The 24,711-nt window shown below is 38.2% G+C and overlaps 1 protein-coding gene across 1 annotated transcript in view; it reads right to left on the bottom strand.

The window, feature by feature from the left end:
• PIK3CB (phosphatidylinositol-4,5-bisphosphate 3-kinase catalytic subunit beta) overlaps positions 1 to 24,370 on the bottom strand; it is a 128,087-nt gene extending 103,717 nt beyond the window's left edge. Inside the window, exon 1 of the mRNA XM_052638271.1 lies at positions 24,263 to 24,370. The gene's annotated coding sequence lies outside the window, so the exon portion shown is untranslated. The remainder of the gene's footprint in view (positions 1 to 24,262) is intronic.
• Between the last annotated feature and the right edge of the window lie 341 nt (positions 24,371 to 24,711).

Below are 24,711 nucleotides of genomic sequence, written 5' to 3'. Positions count from 1 at the left end.
CAAAAGTGATTACACATAGTAGCCATTTGTAATTGTTTAATGAATTTAAGACCAAATACTATTGTTGCTACTCCTACAGTAATTTTTTAAAAAGCTCAAGGGATAATGGAATTTATAACACTAAAGGTAAGTACTTACTATGTATCAGGATTCTACTAAAATCTTTACATGCATTACTATATCTTATCCCGACTACTACCCTGTGGTAATACTACTACTCCTTAAGGAAGTACCTAAGACTTAGATAATTTGAGATCTCATTCATGGATAAAAAGTAGCGGTCTTGGGATATCAACTTGGGTCTAACTCTGGAGAGGGAGCCCAACTCTACACTGTACATAATGACTGCTAAAGCACCAGAAAAGGAGTCTGAGACATTTGTTGTTGTTGTTCAGTCACTAATCATGTCCGACTATTTGCAACCCCATGAACTGCAGCACGCCAGGCTTCCCTGTCCTTCACTGTCTCCTAGAGTTTGCTCAAACTCACGTCCATTGAGTCAGTGATGCCATCCAACCATCTCATCCTCTGTCACCCCCTTCTCTTGCCCTGAATCTTTCCCAGCATTAACGTCTTTTCCAATCAGTCCAAACTTGGGTCCAACTCTGGAGGATGAGCCCAACTCTACACTCTACATAATAACTGCTGCTGGTGGTTTGGTCGCTAAGTTGTATCCAACTCTTGCCACCCCAAGGACTGCAGCCTGCCAGGCTCCTGTCTATGGGATTCTCCAGGCCTGCCAGGCTCCTCTGTCCAGGGGATTCTCCAGGCAAGAATACTTAGTGGGTTGTCGTTTCCTTCTCCAGGGGATCTTCCTAACTCAGGAATTGAACCTGGGTCTCCTGCATTGCAGGCAGAGTCTTCACCGACTGAGCTATGATACTATAATATACCATAATAACTGCTAAAGCACCAGAAAGTGTGAGACATTTCACCATATTAAACCACATTACCTGACTGTTAAGCTCCTTGACATCTTGTGCCAAGCTTTTTAAAAGACTGTCTCTCACCACAGCATATAGTGAAATCACTATATTTAGTAATTTTAAACTGATAACTTTCACAGACAAGAACAAAACCACACAAAGTTACTACAAGATGCCATTAACAGACATGATCCTGGAAATGCTTTACGCAGATCAATGCAGAACAGCCTTAGAAACTGTTTTCAGTGGAGGTGCTTCTCAACTTTGCAAGTATTAGATATTCAAGAAACATCTGCATAATGAAAACATTCTACATCAAATTTTAAAGACCATGCTTTGCTTATATTCAAATAACACCATGCAAAGACAAACAGGAAAAAGCTATCTCCTGAACACCAAGAGCCAGGATACATATGAGAGTCAGGAGTTGTCAATAAAAACTGAGAAGACAAACTCAAGTTAGCATTTAAAATTGAGATGGGTTTATAAAACAACAGAATTATAATCAAGATAAACCTGTATAGTCCCCTGGTTGCTTTAGCATAGATTTTTGGCAAGATTCTCACAATTGAAACCAAATCACCTGAGGAATATCAATAGTAATATAGGAGCACAAAACTATAAAAACAAAAACTCTGAAACCTCACCCTTACCAGCAACTAGAAATGATGAGGATTCCTGAGCCTCCCCAACAGCATCAACTCCCCAGATTCAAAATTCTAAACTTCTCAGTTATTAAAGGGAAAATCACCATGGTAGATTTAAGAATTTCTTGATGAAGTAGTCACATCTAAAATGAATTACAGGAATGAATTCTTGGGCCCCTGCCTTCCCTTCTTTCTAGATCTGTCATTCAACTCCCACACATACTATCCTTAATCCTGCCCTGCAGAACTGCTGACACTTACCACCAGGTCTCATACTCTTTCCTGCCTTCTACCTTAAATCTATCATTCCTCTCCCTAGCATGTCATCCCGACCAACTCTCACACTTCTAGGCTCTCGGAATCTGTCCCTAATACTCCTCTGTGCACCCGAGTACCAGGGCATATCCGTGTCAGCGAAGGAGTACACTATACTAAAATTCATTGCTATGGGATAGTTTCCCAGTTTATTGCTATTTCCAATTCAATAAACACTTACTTCTGGCTGAATGAATTAATGAATTCAAATTCTATGGAAATCACTAGTAGACCAAATATATTTTATCATTAAAAATGTGATTTTTTGTTTGTTTGTTTTTCTTTACCCCAAAGCACGGCATGCAGAAACTTATTTCCCTGAGCAGGGATGGAACCCACTACCCCTGCAGTGGAAGCACTGAATCTTACTCAGTGAACTGCCAGGGAAGTCCCATTAAAAATGCAATTTATATTATGCTTGACAGGAAAAAAGGAACTATGTGGCCATCAGTGTGGTCTTTCAGTGCCTAGTATAATGAATACCATAAACAGCTTCGAAATAGATCTCACTTTTTCACCAGGGCTGGGCAGGGGATGGGGGTGGTGGGACTGGGCAGGTATTTCCTGGGTCTTTCATGCACTACATACGCTCTTTGTTGAGGCACACAGGCTTCTCTTGTTGTGGAGCACTGGCTTTGGAGCACATGGGCTCAGTAACTTGTGGCCTGTGGGCTTATTTGCTCTACCGCATGTGAGATCTTAGTTCCACAACCAGGAATCAAACCTGGGTGCCATGCATTACAAGGTAGATTCTCAACCACCAGACCACCTGGGAAGTCCCAACATACAGAATTTCGATTGCTTAATACCATCTGTCTCCAATCCATAAATGCCTGTCATGTGAAGAGAAACATGAAATAGGTCTTACCAAGTACTGTATTCCCTCTGTGCCACACTTCTAATAATGTTACAGCTATTACCAAAAATTATGTATTTTCAACCAATGTGTGACTATAGAACTGTTTATTCCATAAAATGGCATCTTCTATTAAATTTAGATTGGGGAACTCCCAACCTGGTGTCAACCAACAACCACTGTTTTTAATATAGAGGAAAAGAAAGCAGAATTTTACTTCAGAATATGCTATATTTAACAATCATAATGCCTTAAATATTTAAAAACTGGCAAAATATTATAAATTGCAATGATGAAATATTTTTTCCTGCCATCTCAAAATGCATTATAAAGTTTAATCCTTTAGCTTTACAGTTCACCATGGTCCTTGCTTACTAAAGCAACATCACACCAGTCTCCAAAATCAATTTCCCTATCTTCAATTTCTTATTCTAAAAATACATCTTAAAAAAAAATAAAAAAAATAAAAATACATCTTACTGAAGTATAGTTGATTTATACTGTTGTGCAAAATTCTGCCATTCAACAAAATGATTCAGTTATACATATAAATATACACACACACACACACACACACACATTCTTTTACATACGCTTTTCCTTTATGGTTTATCATACAACATTGAATATAGTATGAGGGCAGATTTTGATATTTGTGAGGCTCCTGGAATCAAACCTCTGCAGGTAATGAAGGTGAACCCTAATGAAAAGTTACATCCAGGTATATAAATTTCTACCTTGATATTTTCATATTAATCATTTACTAATAACTAAGCTAGAATGCTTGTCACACTTTGTAAATATTCCAGAGAAACCTACAGTATGTAATTACAGCCTAACACTGTACTTGTGTGTCACTTTAATAAAAGTACTTTTATTAAACCAGTTCTCAAGGTTTTCAAAGTACTTCAAGCTAAATACTATCTAAGAGAATGGTTTTCAGTCCTCATGTTCAGTATTTTTTAAGTAATTTACAAATACTTTAAAAACCTGAAATGAAATTATTAATATGATTTACATACATATATACTTGATTTCAAAATAAACCCATATGATCTTCTAATTATAATACAAAGAAGAAATAAAACAAAATAAAAATGTGTATTTCACTATGTAAAAAACTGGACATAACCATTATGTGCACAATAGAATCGTCAGAGGTTTGAATCTCTACATATAATCACCATGGATGTGACAACTACAAATGCAGACTGATTAAATGCCACAAAAGCCACTGGTGCCAGAGATTTTCAAAATCTCTATCTTCGGAAATTAATGTAATAAAATCATGAAAAACTACTTTGTATTATTTCTTAATGTAAATAAAGTTGAGATCTAGGATCAGATAATAATAAGACTTTTAACCATTACGTAATAGTAGTACCTTCCCCAATCACTGTAATAACAGGAATAACAAAATCACCATCCACAAATTTCAGAAGCATCTTATAGGAGGCATTTCACACTGCCCAGTTTGAGAATCACTGCTCTAGAATAATTCCTACTGTTTCTCAAAGGATTAATGGGATCTCCACAATTTATCTAGTCTGTACAAAAGAACTTTACAAAAAAGATCTTCATGACCCAGTAAATCACAATGTTGCAATCACTCACCTAGAGCCAGACATCTTGGAATGTGAAGTCAAGTGGGCTTTAGGAAGCATCACTACAAACAAAGCTAGTGGAGATGATAGAATCCCAGTTGAGCTATTTCAAATCCTAAAAGAAGATGCTGTGAAGTGCTGTGCTCAATATGCCAGCAAATTTGGAAAACTCAGCAGTGGCCACAGGACTGGAAAAGGTCAGTTTTCATTTCAATCCCAAAGAAAGGCAATGCCAAAGAATGCTCAAACTACCGCACAACTGCACTCATCTCACACGCTAGTGAAATAATGCTCAAAATTCTCCAAGCTAGCCTTCAACAATACGTGAACAGTGAACTTCCAGATGTTCAAGCTGGTTTTAAAAAAGCCAGAGGAACCAGGGGTCAAATTGCCAACATCCACTGGATCGTAGAAAAAGCAACAGAGTTCCAGAAAACCATCTATTTCTACTTTATTGAGTATGCCAAAGCCTTTGACTGTGTGGATCACAATAAACTGTGGAAAATTCTGAAAGAGATGGGAATACCAGAGCACCTGACCTGCCTCTTGAGAAACCTGTATGCAGGTCAGGAAGCAACAGTTCGCACTGGACATGGAACAACAGACTGGTTCCAAACAGGAAAAGGAGTACGTCAAGGCTGTATATCGTCACCCTGCTTATTTAACTTATATGCAGAGTATATCATGAGAAACGCTCGGCTGGAAGAAACACAAGCTGGAATAAAAATTGCTGGCACCTGGACCCATCACTTCATGCAGATAGATGGGGAAACAGTGGAAACAATGGCTGACTATTTTTCTGGGCTTCAAAATCACTGCAGATGGTAACTGCAGCCATGAATTTAAAAACCACTTACTCCTTGGAAGGAAAGTTATGACCAACCTAGACAGCATATTCAAAAGCAAAGACATTACTTTGCCAACAAAGGCCCATCCAGTCAAGGCTATGGTTTTTCCAGTAGTCATGTATGGATGTGAGAGTTGAACTAGTAAAGAAAGCTGAACACCAAAGGATTGATGCTTTTGAATTGTGGAACTGGAGAAGGCTCTTGAGGGTCCCTTGAACTGCAAGATCATCCAACCAGTCTATCCTAAAGGAGATCAGTCCTGGGTGTTCATTGGAAGGACTGATGGTGAAGCTGAAACTCCAATACTTTGGCCACCTGATGTGAAGAGCTGACTCATTTTAAAAACCTCTGATGCTAGGAAAGATTGAGGGCAGGAAGAAAAGGGGACGACAGAGGATGAGATGGTTGGATGGCATCACTGACTCAATGGACATGAGTTTGGGTAAGCTCCAGAAGTTGTGATGGACAGGGAAGCCCAGCATGCTGCGGTCCATGAGGTCACAGAGTCAGACAAGACTGAGCGACTGAACTGAACTGAATGAACAGTAATGAACAAAATTTCTCATACATTTCTACTTGTCAATTAATAGTGTTTCTTATACTTGGCCATTTTCTTTTCAGCTAATTCTTGAAGGGCAAAAGAAGCTCTTAAGTCAATAAGACTTTAGCCCCTTATTTGATGAGAGTAATGTGAGGTGAGTATAAGTGGCTCTTAGTTTTCAAGACCCTCAGTAAACATACTGATGGGGTAAGTCTACCTAAAATCACAGGGTAACTTGCAGCACTTTCACAACACTTTTAAGCTAAGTACTGAGAGAGGGGGGTATACTCTCAAAATGTGATGTGCTGAAATTAAAAATAGTATGTCCTTTATCTGATCTAAAACAAATAAGGTAACAAACCAACTGATATCAGATAAATCTTTTATAAAGATATTCTGAAGAAAATTAAATTACTGCTACATAATTGTATAAAAATAAATGTGTTTTGGTTCCTATTCCCCTAAGGCACCCTTATCTTATAAGGAGCATCACACCCGAGTGTCCAACCTGAGAAGTAACTCATGGTTTCAGGTTGGGCAGTACCTTAGGAGTGGCAGGCTCTTCTTATTTTAAAAATTAGGAAACTAAGGCCCAGAGAAATTACGTAAATTATCTAGGCAACACAGAGACACAGCCAAGACCAAAGTCAGATTTTTTTTCCAAGCAATTAACATACTTTATAATGATTTTTTCTTTACCTTTACCCTTTTTCCCTCTCCCTCCTTAAAGGAAATGTCTTTCACAGGGTTGCCCTAGCACAACAACCCTTCACAGGGTTACTGTAGCACAGGCTTACCCTGGCTCAGCAAGCACAAGACCCTACCTCAGTCAGGTATGGCTCTTTAGTTTGAGCATAAAGCAAATGATCAAAGGCTGAAGACAAGCATGAAACTACTTATGAAAACAACTTTTCAAGGAAGCTATCAGAGGGCAAAGGAACTTCAGCAGTGACAATTAGCTCAACTAAGCCCTTAGACTATAATTACAAACCCATATCCTGTCAATTGTTCACTGGCAGAAAGAGAGGAAGGGGTTTAAACATTCTCAGTTTCCCTAGCAATGTGCCAGCAGAACTACTGGATTTTACTTCTTTCAATAAAGTGATAAGCAGAAACCAACATCGACCTCATACAGATGAACAAGTTCAGACAAAAACTTCTTAGAAAATCATGGGGAAAAAATTTGGTAGAAATTGAAAGGGAATTTTAAAAAATATTAAATGGAATAGCATTTACTCAATATTTATTTCTTTACTATTATAGGATATAGCTAGAAGACTAGTTAATGATCATTAAAAAAAACTGGAAGGGGCAGTGCACTTATCATGAACACATTTACTATCTAAACCTGCAGGTTCTAATCACAGACAAGTGACAGGATTTTGATTTATCTGGGTTTCTGTACCCCCATGTCTATCAGCCTTACTTATTGACTGATTTACAATAAAGTATCCATTATACTGAACACTGAAAAACTGAACAGTATAGCACTCCATTTATTAAACATGGTTATTTTATCTGAATCATTATCATTTCATGTAAAAGATCTCTCTAAAGTAATTCTAAAAATTACTAAAGAATAACTGCTAAATCATTTAGCAGTTATTTCAATATAATCTTATCATTTGTATTGAAATATTAAAATTTATCATCTAAAAACAGAAGCTGGGAGGCTTCCCTGGTGGTCCAGCAGCTAAGAATCAGAGCTTCCACTGCAGAGGATGCAGGTTCCACCCTTGTCGGGAACCAAGCTCCTGAATTCCATTTGGTTGGGGAAGAAAAAAAAAACATGGCACTCTAAAGAGCTTTTAGAAAATATCTGCAAATATGCATTGAGTCTTGAAAATTTTTAAACCTACTCACTCATTAATTATCTATTTAAAAACCTGAATTTAGAAAAACTGTCATACACAAAGCAAAATACACAAATGACAAACTTGCAAATAAACCAATGGTCCAATCATGAAGATATAGAAAAACAATGATATACCCCCATCTGATGGCATATTAAGCAGCTTTATTTACACTGGTTTGTCAAATGTGTATATTAGAAATGTTTATGGATGATATATAGAGTAAAATATAAAGCAGTACAGTAAGTACAATTAGAATTCTGTTCACTGCAAAAAGGAAAAAATCGTGAGTACAACCTAATGCATGGAAATTTAGGCTGGAAAACCAGAGTCTCGGAGGGGGAGAGAGAGGCAGCAGGTATAAGATGAAGGTCGTAAAATGGTACCAAAATCCCAGTTACAAGATGAATATGTACTAGAAATGTAATGTATAACATGATACAAATAACTAATACTACTGTTCTCATCATAAGGAAAAAATATATATTTTTTCGATTTCTTTAAGGTTGTATCAATATGAGATAACAGATATTCATTAACCCTACTGTGGTAATCATTTCATGATGTATGTAACTCAAATCATTATGTTGTACACCTTAAACTTATACAGTGCTGTATGTCAATTATATCTCAACAAAACTAGAAGACAAAAATGAAAGGAACAAATTAAGGCTGGAAGGAAATATATAAATTTGGTTCTAAAGTAACTATAAATAAATATTTGCTATTTTCAATATTTCATCAATGAGAACATACAGATTATATACTTTTTTAAAAGTTTTACTATTCAGGACACTTAGAATAGTCTAAAGGAAGAACTCACGTCAGAGCTGCTGCTGCTAAGTCACTTCAGTTGTGTCCGACTCTGTGAGACCCCAGAGAGGGCAGCCCACCAGGCTCCCCCGTCCCTGGGATTCTCCAGGCAAGAACACTGGAGTGGGCTGCCATTTCCTTCTCCAATGCGTGAAAGTGAAAAGTGAACGTGAAGTTGCTCAGTCGTGTCCAACTCTTCGTGACCCCATAGACGGCAACCCACCAGGCTCCTCCGTCCACAGGATTTTCCAGGCAAGAGTACTGGAGTGGGTTGCCATTGCCTTCTCCAATAGAGCTAGGCTATCTCTACTTAATGTCTGTGTTCATCAGTATCTCTAAACTGCAGATTTTCAAGTGGCATACAACATGACAGAGTAATTTCTACCTTGTGTGTACATTAGTGGAAATTGTGCTTCATGAAGCCCCAAACCCCTGAAGTGTCTGTTACAATTCCTAAGGGAGCGGTGTTCAGTGACATTTGGCTCTGTATACAAATGAAAAGCCATGCAACCAGAGTAATGGTTTTTTCCTTTTGGTCTGTTATTTTGTGGTCCATGATACAGATTCAAAAGTAGCAGCTACATGTACTATTCATGGAATTTAAGTTACCAACACAAAATCTCAGTGTCAGTCTTTACTTGTCGTCAATATGTTCACAAGTGATCAAACTACCCATATAAGCATCTGACTATCAGGCTACCGATCACAGGGTCACAAAGAGTTGGACACGACTGAACCAACTTACCACCTATGCATGGTCTACTACTGGAGAAGGAAATAGCAACCCACTCCAGTATTCTTGCCTAGAGAATCCTGTGGTCAGAGGAGCCTAGTGGGCTGCTGTCCATAGGATCTCACAGAATCAGACACGACTGAAGCAACTTGGCATGCATGCATGCATTGGAGAAGGAAATGGCAACCCTCTCCAGTATTCTTGCCTGGAGAATCCCAGGGACAGAGGAGCCTGGTAGGCTGCAGCCCATGGGGTGGCACAGAGTCAGACATGACTGAAGTGACTTAGCAGCAGCAGCAGCATGGTCTACTCCATGGGCTTCCCTGGTGGCTCAGACAGTAAAGAGTCTGCCTGCAGTGCAGGAGACCAGGGTTCAATCCTTGGTTCGGGAAGATCCCTGGAGAAAGAAATCGCTACCCACTCCAGTATACTTGCCAGGAAATCCCATGGACAGAGGAGCATGGTGGGCTACAGCTCGTTAGGTTGCATACAGCAGTTAGTTGCTCATGATTGACCAACTAACACTGATCTACTGCAATTGTACCTGAGTGTCTTTAGCATGTAAATAGCACACTGTTTTTAGCACATAAATAGCACAATATTTTTTATCACAACTGACCGTTCTTTTAATTAAATCACATTTTTCTTAATGTACGTAAGCAGATATTACCTATAAATTTGTTATTTAATACAGCAAAATAAGTATTATAAAACATACCACAATGACTTCCCTGATGGTCCAATGGTTAAGAATTCACCTTGCAATGCAGGGGACACAGGTTTGATCCCTTGTTGAGGAACTAAGATCCCACCTGCCGCAGAGCAACTAAGCCCACGTGCCATGTAGAAGGCCGAGTGCCACAACTACTAACCCCATGGACTTCAATGAAAGATCTCACATGATGCAATCAAGACCTGATGCAGCCAAATACATTTTAAAATAAATAGAACATGCTACCAAAAGGGGGGTTGGCTCTGACAGGGTTTAGAATCTTTATTATAAACTTCTTTAAGATTCTTTATATATATTGCAAAACAAACTAGAAAGGTATTTTCAAGAAAGGATTTGGGACTTCCATGGTAGTCCAGAGGCAAAGACTTCGCACTGCCAATCCAATGGACCAGGATTCAATCCCCTGTCCTGGAACTAGATGCCACATGTGACAATGAAGATAAAGATCTCGCGTGCCACAACTAAGACCCAGAGCATGAAATGGTTGGATGGCATCACCATCTCACTGAACATGAGTCTGAGCAAACTCCAGGAGATGGTGGTGCACAGGGAAATCTGGCATGCTGCAGTGTATGGGGTCGCAAAGAATGGCTGAACAACATCAGTTTATCCAATAATGTAATGCCCTAAGCGAACTTCACAAAATACTGATATATCTACTTATCACTCACGTTATATTAAAAATTATTAGGGATTATATGTCTGTTTTAATTGAATCAGTTAATTTTTCTTTAAAAAACTCCATTCTTGGGACTTCCTTGGTGGTCCAGTAATTAAGAATCTATCTTACAGAGGAGGAGACGTGGGTTCAATCCCTGATCTGAGAACTAAGATCCCACGCGGCTCAGAGCTACTGAGTTTGTGCGCCTCAACTAGAGATCAGCCTGTGCAATGCAACTATTGAGTTGAGCCTATGTGCCGCAACTAAGACCCAGCGCAGCCAAAAACTTTTTTTTTATTGTATTCTCAGCATACTCTGTGTACTAACATAATGTATTCAGCATTCAAATAAAACATATTCAGTTCTTAAAATAAATTAAACCAACTGTTGTCATCCACTGCCCATTTCAGAGTGTCAGTGTTCTTCATTTCTAACTGGTATGGTATCTTTCTCTATTAAGGATCTTTATGTGGTAAGAATTTGGGCCTCTCCAAAATCAGAAATAGTCAAAGCTAATCCCAGAGGCATAAGGTCTGAGAAATACAATCCTGAAGATCACATAGAGCAGCAGAATCTCAGCAGTAGTCTACACTTTAGGACACAGGGTATAGCACAGTGGTATAAAATTCACCTCCCAGTGTAGGAGATGCAAGAGACACAGGTTAGATCCCTGGGTCGGGAAGATCCCCCGAAGAAGGAAACTGAAACCCACTCCAGTATTCTTGCCTGGAAAACTCCATGCACAGAGGAGCCTGGCAGGCTACTCCATGGGTTGCAAAAACCAAGCAAACACACATAGAGCAATGCAAAGCATCTCAGAATGCCAGGGGATCATCAGACCACAGGGTAGCTCCACGATTCACACTTTCACCTTAATTTTTATTTGCTCCTTCCACTGATAATCTCTGAACACTTGATAAGGTTTGAAACAAGCCATATAAATCAGCACTGTTTATTTAAAGGCAGTAGAAAATTTTAAGTAACTCCCACATTCCCAACAACTTTGTAAAAGTCATTACTGTCAGATAAAAGTATCAACAGAAATTTAGATACCTAATCCGTAACAATGGTACTCCCATGGGGAGTGGGGACAGTACATTATTGGTATTATTTCTTCACACTCAATAGGCTAATGAAAAATTTAGTTCAGCACACTACCAGGTCTACAGAATGTTAATCTTCTTACAAAAATTAAAAAAATAAAAACCACATCATTCCATTATTCCAAAATATTGCAAACAGTTAGCTTCTTAAGATACTCAATTTAAAATTATTTAAACATTTTTCATTCAAATATTTAATTTTTTGTTTTGCTTTAAATACTTTTAAATTTATTTTGGTTGTGTTGGGTCTTAGTCACAGCACTGGGGATCTTTACTGGTGATGCACAGATTCTTCAGCTGTGGAGAGCTCGAGGGCACACCCAAGATCTCAGTTCCTTGAACAAGGATCAAACCTGGATTCCCCCAAATGGCCAGGCAGGGGAAGTCCCAAAATAGTTCCATTTTTTATTAAATAATGCTATTTATTTTTTCCAGTGTTCCTAATTTTCAGTCTGCTCTCCTGGCTTTCAATCTAAATGTTCAATCATAATAAAAAGATAATAAGAAAAAAATAAGAAATAAGAAAAAAATAATAAATTATCTTAATTGGATATTTATTACCAAGAAGATGTATTTCATCCCCACAGTGTTCTCCCTTCACCTTGTCCCTTCTCTTCTACTTCCAATGAATAGTATTAGGGTCACAAGAAAGTGAAAGTGAAGTTGCTCAGTCGTGTCCGACTCTTTGCAACCTTGACTGTAGCCCGCCAGGCTCCTCTGTCCGAGGGATTCTCCAGGCAAGAATACTGGAGTGGGTTGCCATTTCCTTCTCCAGAGGATCTTCCTGACCCAGGGACTGAACCCGGGTCTCCTGTATTGCAGGCAGACGCTTTATCCTCTGAGCCACCAGGGAAGCCCAGTGGCACGGGAACTAACCATTAAAATTGCTTCAGTCACTGGTGGACCATTACCATGATTTAGAGTACATGTGATTATTTTTCTAAATATATCAAATTAATCAAAGACTCACTGCCAATTCCTAATATATGGGGATCTTCTCCAACCATTAAAAATAAAGCTGATGGAATTCTCCAACACGATGTACAAGTATTTTCTATTTCAAAATGTTTTTTTGCTTAAAATAACACATAAACAGAAAAGGACTTTACAAATTACTATTAAAAAAACACACCATCTATATCAAAAATTAGAACACTGCCAGCATCCCAGAGACTCCTTAGATATTCCGTCCAAATATCAACCGCCTCCCTCATCTCTCAGCACAACTCTGTGGTAAGCCTTTCTCTGCATTTACTCATTTTACGTAATAGTACAAACTGCAAAGTAAAGCAAATATTATAATCCTGGCTTAGTGGATATATTTTGTACCTATTATGGGATACATACTTTAGACAAAAGTTTCATAGTCTGGACAACTACTGCTTCTGTTTTTCAGTCTAGTAGCAATGGAACCAACAGATTAACTAGGGTGGGTTTTCTTTTCTTTTTACATGACAACAAATCTTGATTTCAGAAGTCCTAATCAAGTATGGTACTTGTTTATAACAACTGACATCAAACAATCAAAAATTACTGTACAGCAAAGGGTATCCACATATAAGTGCTGTGAGGGTGAGTCATGAACCAGATTGTACAAGTGAGTAGGGAGGCTGGTGAGTAACTACCCAACAGCCCTTGCATCTAGGAACTGATTCAGTGCCAGAAAGCCAACTGAATGGCAAACAGTAACACGAGAAGAATTTTAAATAGCTTACAGCTGTAGAAAAAGCACTATTACAGGCTCTGAACCTTTTAGTTATTTCCGTCTGCTGTCATTTTGAATGTTAAATTGTAGGATGTAAAAATTAAATGAGAATCCTAAAAAGCTAGCATTTCTCCCAAACCATTTCAGGATTACCCTTCTGCACACTGGTCTAAGTTTGGTCTATGCAAGAATTTGTCTGTTTTAAAACTTTTCCTTGGGCTTCTCTGGTGGCTCAGTGGTCAAGAATCCACCTGCCAGAGCAAGAGATACAGATTTGATCGCCAGTCCGGGAAGATGCCACATGCCGCAGAGGAACTAAGCCTGTGCACCACAACTACTGAGCCTGTGCTCTAGAGCCCAGGGGCCCCAACTACTGAAGCCTGTGCTCTCCAGCAAGGGAAGCCACCGAATTAAGAAGCCCGCACACCGCAACTAGAGATGCCCCTGCTCATCACAACTAGAGAAAAGCCCACACAGCAACAAAGAGCCAGCAAAGCCAAAAACAATAAATAAAATTACCCAAAGAATTCCTTAATTAAAACAAACAAAAATAAATAAAACTTCCCTGTCGACCAATTTTCCTCATAAACTATCCAACAATGAATGACAAAACGCTTCTGTGGATAGTTTCATAGCCCCTTCATGCTGCAACTAAAGATCTTGGATGCCGCAACTAAGACCCAGTGCAGCCAAATAAATACATATTTTTAAAAAAGCGGTTAGGACTCCATGCTTTTACTGCCAAGGCTCCAGATTCAACCCCTGGTCAGGGAACTAAGATCCCACGAGCCATGCAGCGTGGCCAAAACACAAAACAAAACAGTATGGTACCAGCACAAAAACAGACACACAGATCAAAGGAACCTAACAGAACTCAGAAATGAACTCACACTTACATGTCAACTAATCTATGACAAAGGAGGTGGAGGTAAGGACAAACAATGAAGAAAAGACAGCCTCTTCAATAAATGGTGAGCAAAAAACTGGAAAGCTACATGAAAAAGAATCAAACTGAATTACTTTCTCATATAGAATACAAAAATTAATTCATAATGTTGATTGAAGACTTAAATGTCTGAAACCATAAAACTCATACAAGAAAACACTCTTAGACATTGGCCTTAGCAATATTTGGGGGGTATGTCTCCTCAAACAAAGGGAACAAAACCAAAAATAAACATCAAACTAAAAAGGTCCTGCACCACAAAGGAAACTATCAACAAAATGAAAAGGCAGCCCACTGAATCGGAAAAAATATCTGAAAACAATATCCATTAAGGGGTTAACACCCAAAGCATAAACTCATACAACTCAACATCAAAAAACAGCACAATTACAAAATGGGCAGAGAACATGAACAGACATTTTTCCAAAGACATACTGACGGCCAACAGATACATTGAAAAGATGCTCAACATCACTAACCATCAGAGAAATGTAAATCAAAACAATAATGAGATACCACCTCCACCTGTCAGAATGTCTGCTGTCAAAAAACCAAGTAACAAGTGTTGGCAAGGACGTGGAAAAATGGAAACCCTTGTGCACTGTTGGTGGGACTGTATACTGGAGCAGCCATTATTGAAACACAGTATGGAGGTTCCTCAAAAAGTTAAAAATAGAACCGCCAGTAATTTCACTTCCGGGCATTTGCCTGAAACAAACCAAAATTCTAATTCAAAAAGATATATGCACCCCAATGTCCACTGCAGCATTACTTAAAACAGTCAAGATATGGAAGCAACCTAAGCATCCATCAATAGACAACTGGATAAAGATGTAATATCTGTATCTATAATGGAATATTACTTAGCCATAAAGGGGGGAGGCGATCTTGCCATTTTTTACAACACGGATCTAGAGGGTATTATGCTAAATAAAATAAGTCAGACAGAAAAAGACAAATGTATCATCTCACTCACATGTGCAGTGTAAAAATTAAATAAACAAAATGAAAACAGATTCATATATAGAAAACCAACAGGTGAGGAGTGAGCAAAACAGATGAAGGGAAGTAAAAGGTGCAAAGCTCCAGTTACCTAATTTAAAAAAAAAAAGCCACAAGTATCTAATATACAGTGTAAGGAACAGGGTCAGTAATAAGTTGTAATAGCTTTGTATAGGGATAGATGGGTACTAGACCAATCGTGGTGATCATCTCATAATGGATGTGTGTGTGCTAAGTCGCTTCAGGCATGTCCGACTCTGTGCAACCCTATGGACTGTAGCCTGCCAGGCTCCTCTGTTCATGTGATTCTCCAACCAAGAATACTGGAATGGGTAGCCATTCCCTTCTCCGAGGGATCTTTCCCAATCCAAAGGTCAAACCTAGTCTCCTGTATAGCAGGTGGATTCCTTACCATCTAAGCCACCAGGGAAGCCCTATTCATAATGTATGCATAATGCAGTCCACCTGAAACTAACATAATATTGTACATCAACTGTTTCAGTTTATTTAAAAAAAAAACCCTCACATGTGCTCCCTGACTTACATTCAGTCCTATGCTGTGTACTCTACCACTGTGTTCTTTGCATCAACCTTCTCCATTCAAATAGAAAACAGAACTATGAAGAGGAGTCGGGGGCACCGATGAGGCTACCATCATGATGTTCGAAAATCATTCATCATTTAGCTTTCATCCTTGTTTATGACTCTGCACTTTTTAATCCCCTCGTAGAAATGGACATGTTGACAGCTTTCTTTCGCCTCTTGACTAATCATCTGACTAAAACTACACTATTTTTCCTAAGTATAGAGACACAAAGTATGTGAATTTGAGGCAGGTATAGACAAGAGTACTTTCCAAGAGTAAGGGACATTTGAACAGTCTTGAAGAGAGGAAATTGGCTAGCCAAAACGAAAAAGAACATATGCAAAGGCCTAAGAAACCTTAATTATCTGAGGAATTCAAGACTATCCTTTGGAACAGAGAGAAGTGGAAAACAGAGGCAGAATGGTAGTGGAGGGGCTGGCCAAATCCACATTCCGGTAGGCCACATTAAGGTTCTATGCTTTATGCAAAAAACAACAGGAGACTCAACGATGAAAGTTAAACAAGTGAATAAAAATTGATCAAATAAACAAATTTTATATATCACAGTGAGAAAATGAATATACAAAGAACACAAACCCAATAGAAAAATGGGCAAAATAATTAAATAGAAATTTTCACAGGAGCCAAAAGTCCCATTAGCGTATTGGGAGCATATACCATAAATATCATTAGTCACCAAGGAAAGTGAATTAAAATCACAATGAGATACCATTTCATAGATCTGGAGGGACAGTAAACTGATTCAACCTCTTCCAAGAATTTTGGCATCAAAAATTCCTTTACTAGGCATCCATGCCAGGAAACCCCTTATCCAAGCTGTCACATGTACATGGGTGTGCAATGTGAAATTTTTCATAATATCCAAAACTAGACACAAACTAAATGTGCATTAATAGAATGGATCAGGACTTCCCTGGTGGCACACTGGATGAGAGTCCCCCTGCCAATGCAGGGGACACAGGTTTGATCCCTACATCAGGAGGATTCCACATACTGCGTAGTAACCAAGCCTGTTTGCCACAACTACTGAACATGTGCTCTAGAGCCCGTGGGCCACAACTACTAAAGCCTGCACACCTACAGCCTGTGGTCCTCAACTAGAGAAGCTACTGCAATGAGAAGCCTTCACATTGCAGTGAAGAGTTGCCCCCACTCACTGCAGCTAGAGAAAGCCCACGCACAGCAATAAACACCTAGAGCAACCAAAACAACTAAAATTTCAAAGAACAGAATGGTTCAATAAATTATACATTTTAAAATATAGGAAATTATTGAAGCTATACACACTACCATAAATGAATCATAAAATAATATTAAGAGAAATAAAGAATATATACAATATGATTCCATTTAGTCAAAGCCTTATATCGTTCAGAGATAGAGATGAACAGAGATAGTAAGGTTAGAAAGAAAAGCAAGAAAATAACAAAAACTCAATAAAGAAGAGCTTGGGGAGAGGAAGGGAGATTGATAGAAGAAAGCACCTATGATTACTCTGGCTGTTATGCAGAGCTGTTCACTTTTCATCATTCTTTAAATTATAAATTTAGGTTCTCATGTACTCTTCTGCATAGATGCTAAATTTCACACTCTTTTAAAATGGATTAACAGCAATAACAGATGTAAAGCTCCTCAGCAGCACCTAGCCTGAAGAATCCATTTGATGGGAACCCATTCCCCATTTTACTGTGCCTATGACCTCAGGGTTAATGACAATCAAACCCAAGCTCTAGATTTTTTCTATCACCGGCACTTGCTTCTTTTCCAGCATTATTCCTACCTAAGAATCCTAACTATCCTCATGGCCCTAACTACTACTCCTCATCACCTTTGTCTTTATCTCTAGATTCCAGGAGGGAAGTAGCATTAGCATCTGCAGCAAGGAGTTGTGATCCTGCTCAGCTCTACTCCTGTCTCCTTTGCTGAAATCTAAATGGTGAGTTCCTGAATGACAGGGACAGGTTCTGTCATCTTTGCGGTTCGCTGTGCACCATGTCTGATGCAGGACCTCAGTAACTATTTCCTAAATGATGAATAAATAAATACATTACAGAGCTAAGCTACTAGTGGAAAATAAGATTAAAGTTTAAAATCAAGTTGGTGCTTTCTCAGGTTCCCTAGACCCTTTCACAGTTCTAAAAAAGAATCTTAAAGAACAAGAGAAACACAATTCCAAAGTTGCTTTAAAATCTTTGCCACAGAATAATCTCCATTAATTAATAATTCTTAAAACTCTGAAAAAAAAGTTAGACCTTTCTTCAAAGTAACATAAATGATTTCCCATTTCAATTTTTACTACTGTAATTTACTATTATTTTCTTTTAAAAATTACACTTAAGGGGGAGGGATAAATTGGGACATGAAGACTGACATATACACACTACTTCATTAGTTACCTGTATACCTATATTAACTATTTTGCATGAAATAGGTAACTAATAAGAACCGATCTACTCAATAGTCTGTGATGGCATGTATGGGAAAAGAATGTTTAAAAAAAAAAAACGAGTGGATATATGTATAACTGATTTAATTGTACATATGAAACTAACACAGCACTGTATTGCAAATCAACTATACTCTAATAAAAAAATTTTTTTAAACTTACACTTAAAATGTACTCTATGTATAATGCATAAAACTAGTTCATCCCCAACATAAACGAGATCAACAAGGCAGTCATTTATATCGCCTTATATATACTACTTCCTCTGTCATGTGGCAGTCAAAAGGCTAAGTGAGATGTTTGCAGCAAAGAAAACAGTTTTGAAAGGTCATGCTATGCAGACAGCAGAATTTCTATCACAATATCCTTACTGTCTGTGGCAGACTATATGACAATCTAACCACAGTTATTTTCTGAGTTAAAGCAAAAAGCATGTTATCAAAGAACCAGAAACAGTAGACACAAACAATACAATCTTTATGAACACTTTTCTAATGCATAAACAAAAAGAATCCTGAGGCAACGAACTGGGAGAAGAGGAACTAGTAAAAACTAGAAGACAAGTTTAAACCACTCAGTTTATTCACAACATTCATATAACATGATAAGAAGCTTCTAAAATAAACTTTTTCAAGTTTATTATTACCCTATGATCCAGTTAAAACATAAGATTTACCTAGGAAAAGCAAAATTATAACAATATTGAAGCCAATGAATATGATCTATTTCAATATTTCCAAATCTTAATGACAACTGCAAACGAGGTACAAAGTTTCAAAAACTGCAGAAACTATAATCCCATCAGCACTTTTTTTTTGCTTAATAACTTTGATTGGTCTTCTATCCACCTGAGCAATTAATGTCTTTCCCAGCTATTAAACAGACAGTGTGTCAGTCAACAGCACAATGAAAATCTCTCCACCAACTTACAAAATTTCCCATTTCCAAGCACATCTGTTGGAGGAGGGGAAGTATTCTAACCCATTTAATCATCCTGTCCAGTCCTTGGAAATCATAGTTATTCCTGCTCAGAAATTAAAACACATAGCTTTCTCTTAAGCCAAGTGAAGGTCCTTACTACAGTAAACATCACAGTCAGATTACACAGAATAACTAAGCTTTTGGCAATGCATTCTTTTCAAAGCCCAATAATTTTCATTTTTGTGAGGATCTGTCACTAAAATTTATTAATAACTAGGTGTTCTTGCCTGGAGAATCCCAGGCACAGGGGAGCCTGGTGGGCTGCTGTCTATGGGGTCACACAGAGTCGAACACGACTGAAGTGACGCAGCAGCAGCAGCAGGTGACAACTTTCTTTACGAGTTCTGACTTGGCAACAAAGCATGAAGATTTGTGTTTCTACTAAGACTACTAGAAAACAACCTATGATAACCTTCTTTTAAGGAAATATACTTAAAATGTTCCACTGCTTAAAATCAAAAACACACTATAAACCAAATTCAGGCAAAGATGTGAAGAAACTGTAAACCCTTGTATATTACTGGTGGGAATGAAAAATGGTGCAAATACTGTGAAAGAGTATGGTAGTTCCTAAAATATTTAAACAGAATTACCATATGATACAGGGCTTCCCTTGTGGCTCAGCTGGTAAAGAATTTGCCTGCAATGCAGGAGACCTGGGTTCGATCCCTGGGTTGGGAAAATCCCCTGGAGAAGGGAAAGACTACCCACTCTTAGTATTCTGGCCTGGAGAATTCCATGGACTGTATAGTCCATGGGGTCGCAAAGAGTCGAACACGGCAGAGTGACTTTCACTTCACTTCACCATATGATCCAGCAGTTCTACTTTTCTTGGTATATAACCCAACCAGTCCATTCTGAAGGAGATCAGCCCTGGGTGTTCTTTGGAGGGTATGATGCTGAAGCTGAAACTCCAGTACTTTGGCCACCTCATGCGAAGAGTGGACTCACTGGAAAAGACTCTGATGCTGGGAGGGATTGGGGACAGGAGGAGAAGGGGACAACCGAGGATGAGATGGCTGGATGGCATCACTGACTCAATGGACGTGAGTCTGAGTGAACTCCAGGAGTTGGTGATAGACAGGGAGGCCTGGCGTCCTGCGATTCATGGGGTCGCAAAGAGTTGGACACGACTGAGCGACTGAACTGAACTGAACTGAACCCAAAAGAATGAAACGAAAGCAGTCACATAGATATTTGTATACCCATGTTTATAGCAGTATTTTTAACAATAGCCAAAGGTGGAAACAAGTCAAATTTGACTCAATAGATGGGTGGATAAACAAAATATGGTACATATTCATACATACAATGGAATATTTAGTCAGCCTTAAAAGAGACGTTGTGATACATGCTAAACAGAGATGAACCTCGAAGACACCTATACTAAGTGAAACAACCCAACCATGAAAGGACAAACACTGTATGGCTGCACTTATAAGCCCTAAACAGAATAGGCAAATTCTCAGAGACAGACAACTTCACAGAATAAGGGATATCTGGGTTTAGGGGTGATACAATAAGTTGTGGAAATGGACAGTGTTGATGGGTGCACAACACTATGAATATATTTATGTCAGGAAATTGTACACTTAAAAAACAGTTAAAATGGCCAACGTTTAGGAGAACGTGTTGCGCTCTTTCCAAATGTCCACATTTGCACATACCCCAAATTTAAGGATTCCTTCATCTATAAAATGTGGATAACTTCCACTTTAGAGGGAAGTTGTTGATAGGATAAAATACGATGATAAAGTAACAACAATAAAGTCACATAGAGTTGTGGATGGCTTAACATTTATTTAAGCTCATTTATCTGAAAATGTGGCCCACTGGAGAAGGGAATGGCAAACCACTACAACATTCCTGCCTTGAGAACCCCATGAACAGTATAAAAAGGTAAAAATGGGAACGGGCTTCCCTTGTGGGTCAGACAGTAAAGCATCTGCCTACAATATGGGAGACCCGGGTTCGATACCTGGGTCAGGAAGTTCCCCTAGAGAAGGAAATGGCAACCCACTCCAGTATTCTTGCCTGGAAAATCCCATGGGCAGAGGAGCCCAGTAGGCTACAGTCCATGGGGTCGCAAACAGTTGGACATGAGCGAGTAACTTCACTTCAATGTATTTTTATACTTCATTAGCTTTAGGAGCTAAGAAGCACAGGATTTAGAGACAATCTGGGGTCCTACAGCTGTGTTTTTTTCTTAGTATTCAATGTCAATGAGCAAAGCAACCAGACTCTTTCTTCAATTTAGAGGGAAATTTTGTTTGTGTTATTTTTTCTTAATTTTTTTTATTTTTGGCCTCACCTTGCAGCTTACAGGATCTTAGTTCCCAGACCAGGTATTCAATCTGGGCCCATAGCAATGAAAGTGCGGAGTCCTAACCACTGGACTGCCAAGAAACCCAGGAAAAAAAAGACCTTTTCGTTGCTTCTGTACTCTACCACCATCTGTTAAGTCAATCACGATGTGGTTTGGAAATCTCCTTTTTATTAGTTTTTAAAAAGGCAGTACTCTTGGGTATTTCATTTCTCAATTTATAGATAGAAGCAACAGCAAGAGAAGAGACCCTTGACAATATAAAATGAAACGATTAATTCTTTCAATATTTCTCAGTCCCTATATCTGCTGTAAGTATAGAAAAGCGAACACTGTACAGATGAAACTGAACATTCAGATGCTTTGTACACATGAAGAAGCATACCTAATTCATATATAGCAAATGTTAACTTACCATAAAAAATGAAAATAATAGTCAAATGGTCAATTTTGTTATGCACATTTTACAATTTAAACAGGGACTTCCCTGGTGGTCCAGTGGTTAAGAATGTATCTTGCAATGCAAGGGACACAGGTTCAATTCCCGTTCAGAGAACTAAGATTCCACATGCCATGGAGCAGCTAAACCTGTGAGCCACAACTACTAAGTCTATACACTCCAGAGCCCATACCACAACTTGAGAGCCGTGTGCCGCATCTACCGAAACCCCCATGCTCTGGGGCCCACACTCCCCAAGTAGAGAATGTCTGTGCGCCACAACGAAAGGCCTTGTGTGCCACAACTAGGACTCAACATAGCCAAATAAATAAATATTTTAAAAATAAAATAAAATAAATCCAAATAAATTTATCCATCAGGAATTACAAGCCCTCCGTGTATCTAATTCACCTTTTTCTATACTTCCTTCTTTCCTGTGGTATTAAAAAATCTTTTTTTGTATTAAATTCATCTCCTGGAGTAGGAAATAGCAACTCACTCCAGTGTTCCTGCCTGGAAAATTCCATGGACAGAGGAGCCTGGTGGGCTACAGTCCATGGGGTCAGAGAGTGGGACATGACTGAGCGCACGCGCGCGCACACACACACACACACATACACACACACACACACACACACAATGCTAAAATATCTTCCATTTGGCTAACTTTCCCAATGATTGCTGTCTTATTTCCTGCACAAACTTCTTCAAAAACATTCTGTTTTATTCTTCATGCTTCTTTGTAAAACCATTTGCTTAACCTCTTATAATTCATCTTGGTCTATTCAATCTGTTCTCACAGGTCAAGAATCTCATACTAATTACTATGTTACTTTATTATATAATTAACCTAATTATTAGTTATTAGGTTATGTTTATACCTTAGAGAGGTTATTGAATTTAATTAAACTTAATTCCCTTCTAGGGTATTAAAATCCTTTCTAATCATCTCATCCCTCTTCATACTTTTCTTATTTTTCCTTTATCGATTCTTTTTGACACCAATATTTACAATAGGCATTTCTAAAAGTTCTGTGCTTTACCTTTTCCTCTATGCTAGGATACTAGAAATGTTACCTACTTCCACAGCTTAAACTCCATGTGAATTACTCCAAAGTTTGTATCTTTGGGCCCTAAATTATCATTTTTCTAAATTTTAGTCTCATATTTCCATCTTTAGGGAAAAACACTGAAATTCTACCTGTACTTTCAAAATCAAAATAGGTCTAACAGAATTCATGTTACAGTCCCATCCGCTTGCCCCCTAATAACCAGTCTTTCTTTGTGGTTTCCTTACTTTTCTTCTGCTACTATCACACTTTTAGCCACTCAAAATCCTACATTCATATACATGATTTCTCTCTTCCATATGCCCTGCCAAACCTGCCTTTAAATCTATCCTGCTCAATGAACTCACAAACCACCAACTTCCACTCCCACCTGCCACTCAGGTAGTCATTATTTCACTTTTGTAGCACTTATCACAGTGACCAGTGCTGTTAAACACCAAACTTGCCTGCTAGACTACCAGCCCCGTATAGCAAACAAGTTATACCCAGGCTGGGAATATCTGTCCCTGTTAACGGTATAACTAGGATGGACCATGTAATTTATCACACAAAACAGTAAAAAAAAGGCATAAAAATAGTTCAGCAAATACACAATGTTGTATGTCAATTATATCTAAATAAAGCTGGGGGGAAATATTTGTGCATTAAATCATCTATAAGAAGCTTGAACCAAGATACATACATATATATATATGTATGTTAATACTTACACACTGTAACTACAGTGCTTAGAGAAATGATTGCTACATACTAAGTACATCTCTTCACTCTTTACTGCAAACTTACTTTTAGCAACAAACATAGACAGAAAATGGCCTCTAACCGGCCAGCAATGACCTCGTAACTGCTAAATCCAAAAAGCTCTGTTTTTAATTAACCTCTCTGAAATCTTTAAATACCACTGACCCCTCCTCTCTCCTTCATGAAGTTGTGTTAAAATATGTGGTAAACATAATCCTAAGTATCTATCTTAAAACAATGCTTACAATTTCCTTCCTATGTCCACCCTAGAAGAACTAAAAGATTTTAAATGTAACCAATATTCAGATCTTCCTTCTATATTTAACTACTGAAAAAATAATGTGATGAAGATGTGAAATTGATACTTACCTTGAAATAAGAGCCCCCATTTCACTGTTTTAGAAAAATAGACGGCATTACTTGTTTTTTTGAAAGTGAAGTTTTCATGGAAGACTTTTTCAGATTAGAAGATACACTACAGAAAAAAGGGTAAAGATAAAAGATATTAACACCTAAATGGCCTAAATTAAAAATAATTAAATCACTTATATAACATAACTGCTTATAACTCTGTAATTTTGAATATCGGAAAAACACAGAAAACACATAAACCACAATATTTAAATCATAAAATGTTAGAGCTGAAAGGGAATTAACTTCATATCCTATTCAACTATCTGATCTCTTATGTAGATCACCTCCTTTTCCTTGAAACCTCTTTTCTGTAATAATGCTAGCTATCTTTCTACTTTCCAAGCCACCCCTCCATCTACGTCATAAGTGGCTAACCATAAGTAGCTTTCCCGTTACTTCTTTAA

This window comes from Budorcas taxicolor, chromosome 1, assembly GCF_023091745.1.
Source record: "Budorcas taxicolor isolate Tak-1 chromosome 1, Takin1.1, whole genome shotgun sequence".
In the NCBI taxonomy this organism is placed as follows: Eukaryota; Metazoa; Chordata; class Mammalia; order Artiodactyla; family Bovidae; genus Budorcas; species Budorcas taxicolor.
The sequence above is the reverse complement of the archived record's forward strand: the minus strand, read 5'-3'. Positions and strand labels throughout refer to the sequence as shown.